The sequence below is a fragment of the Ammodytes marinus genome (assembly GCF_949987685.1).
Source record: "Ammodytes marinus genome assembly, chromosome: 10".
Lineage (NCBI taxonomy): Eukaryota > Metazoa > Chordata > Actinopteri > Uranoscopiformes > Ammodytidae > Ammodytes > Ammodytes marinus.
The window spans coordinates 32,453,577-32,456,076 of NC_137214.1; the positions used below are offsets into that span (position 1 = coordinate 32,453,577).

Genomic DNA, 2,500 nt, shown 5'->3' on the forward strand with positions numbered 1-2,500 from the left:
CTGACTGAAAGATGAACTGAGTAGATTTTGGAGGTCAAAGGTTATCGTTTACTCTTTCATTTTAGCCTCAAAGAAAACTCAGAAGTCTAGTGCAAATTTAGATTTTTCATAACATGTTCACATTGTGTGTGTGTGTTTTTTGGACAGTGATTGAGACAATTTTATTTTCTTCTATCCTGTAGTAGTAATATAGGCTTTTAGAGGCTTTCAGATGTGCTGATAACCACACACACACACACACACACACACAGAGAGAGAGAGAGAGACACACACACAGACACACACACACACACACACACACACACACACATAATCAGTTGAGAGAAAAAGCAGCTACAAGTTAGTGAGTTAATCTGATACTAGAGTCCATCTGCTATCCCTGCTATGATTGGATGGCAGATAACACGCACACACACACACACACACACACACCATTATAACTGGGTTTGTTACAGAAACAGAGCAAAAGCAGGAATGACTTGGCAACTAATGTAAACATTAAGGACACAGACACAGGAGGCAAAACATTGATTTTTCAGTTTCCCATCACTGGTCAGTTTACAGATATTGTCTATTTATCTTCCATACCATGTCTTACTTTCATACTAGTATAGCTTGTAAAAACCATGAGAGAAATCAATAAACTATGAATAAATTATGAATACCTATTTGTGGAACTCGTGCATTTGGCGATATGTTCTATTTGCACCATTCCGTTTTATTTTATCTTTAAAAGGTGCAGTGTCCATATTTCTGCATATTTTGGACCAAGGCCTAGTGCCGCCATCTTGAAAGTGTCATAGTTGGAATGTCATCAGGTGCATTGTTTAACATTTAGAATTGTTCTGGTCCTTGAAGGCCACTGTAGCTTCTGTTATTATTCTAAAGGGGTGGGGTTACCCAGGGAGCGTTGCATTCTAGAACTTTGTAGAACTTTCTTGATGATGTCATATTACACAGTGCACCTTTAAAATCAATATATCACTTTCATCTATAGCATTAGGAGCCTGTTTCTTAATATTTCTGAAACAGTCTCATTTTTCCTCTGATGATCATAAATTACATGTAACAGCAAACGAGACCATCAGTGTAAAGAATGCTATTTTTATATAGTTTTTCTCAATGCCTTTGTCAAGTAGAATACGCTCACCCAGGAACAACAGCTGGCGTGGTAATAAAACTACCGCTTTTTGTCCAAAGGGGGGCGCTAGAATTAACACACACTGAAAGTTCACCGGAGCAGCTTTAAAGGCAAAATGTTAATTCTTTGATACTAGTTTTCATAGTGAGACCAAAAGGCTGTTTTGCGTCAGATAGATTTTGAGATGAGAGAGGGAGGGACAGGTGAGTTTAACCGGTTTAACTGCTTCAACAACACATGGGATGAACTAACTTACATTTCCTACAGGTCCCTGAAGGCAGCATGGACAAAACACATTTAGAAAAACACTCTTTCTGCCTTTTCTCAGGCTACGATGCTGGCCGAGGCTCATGGGGGGGACGCCCTACCAACTGAGCTAAGGGCGCCCCCCTGTATTGTTGTTTTTGCTTTGCATTTGTTTGACTCGACATCATTGTAAATGAGGGACACACCTCAACGGATCTTTCGAGTATAAATAAAGGTTAAATAAATAAATAAAAAAGGTAAAATAAATAATTAAATAAAGTTAAAAAACTAGTGTCATGGGGGCGCCCTTAGCTCAGTTGGTAGGGCGTCCCCCCCCCCCCCATGGGCCCTTAGCTCAGTTGGTAGGGCGTCCCCCCCCCCCCCCCATGGGCCTCGGCCAGCAGCGGACCCGGGTTCGATTCCAGCCCGCGGTCGTTCTCTGCATGTCACTCCCCTCTCTGCCCCATTTCAACTCTGTCTCTACACTATCAATAAAGCATAAAAATGCCAAAAAAATATATATATAAAAAAGAAATGTGTCACGGCGTAACCTTGGAATATAACTGACATTGTGAAAGACAAACGTTCCCTCTGCTTTTCAGAGTAAAGTGAATGATTGATATGGATGACTAATTCTGGTCAGTGGCTCATTGTGAAAGTAGTTCATCAACGAGATTTATCTAACCTGTCTGTCTCTCTCGGTCTGTCTGTCTCTCTCTCTCTCCCTCTCTCTCTCTCTCTCCCTCTCTCTCTCTCTCTGTCTGTCTGTCTGTCTGTCTCTGTCGCTCTGTGTCTGTCTGTCTGTCTTCTTTCATACCAGTATAAATCAAAAGGTCCAAAATGTACAGTCAGGTGTTTATTTGACTAAACCTTGTCTGTCTTTAACGGACATTATCGCAACATTAGTTTTATTTTTTTCAATACTCTAAAACAAAATCTCAACTTCTAAAGCACTTACATCAACTAAACTTTCCATAATCATTCTCAGCACTATTCTGAAGGTTATTACAGAAGGATTTGTTCATATGTTGTTCACTGTCTGATTTATGAGACATTTTCTTCTTAGAAACATGTTGAAAATGCGTTTTTTCTAAGCCCTATACATAGTATTAT

General features: G+C 39.9%; 1 protein-coding gene across 2 annotated transcripts in view; it reads right to left on the reverse strand.

Moving 5' to 3' along the window:
- The window catches only part of canx (calnexin), a 27,714-nt gene that overhangs the window by 24,275 nt on the left and 939 nt on the right, over nt 1-2,500 (reverse strand). The window lies entirely within an intron of this gene.